General features: G+C 42.6%; 1 protein-coding gene across 1 annotated transcript in view; it reads left to right on the top strand.

Annotated features, from left to right (window-relative positions):
• Nucleotides 1–209, top strand: part of DNAH12 (dynein axonemal heavy chain 12) — a 209,317-nt gene that overhangs the window by 133,462 nt on the left and 75,646 nt on the right. The gene's annotated exons all lie outside the window — the stretch shown is intronic.

The following is a 209-nucleotide window of genomic DNA, read 5'->3' as shown; positions in this document are numbered from 1 at the left end:
GACAATGGAGGAGGAAGATGGGACATGGCAGAGGGTGGGGGATGGGGAATCAGGGATGGCAAGACAAAGGGCAAGGTATACAGGATGTAAGAATTGGAAAATTACTTGCTGAGAACATGTATGTTGATGTGCTTGATTGAACACAGTGTATTTTGGATGGAAAATTTATTGGTGGGTTGTGATGGTGTATAGTGAATTAAGGCAGAAAA

The sequence above is a fragment of the Tupaia chinensis genome, unplaced genomic scaffold (assembly GCF_000334495.1).
Source record: "Tupaia chinensis unplaced genomic scaffold, TupChi_1.0 Scaffold143906_1, whole genome shotgun sequence".
NCBI lineage: Eukaryota > Metazoa > Chordata > Mammalia > Scandentia > Tupaiidae > Tupaia > Tupaia belangeri.
The sequence above is the reverse complement of the archived record's forward strand: the minus strand, read 5'-3'. Positions and strand labels throughout refer to the sequence as shown.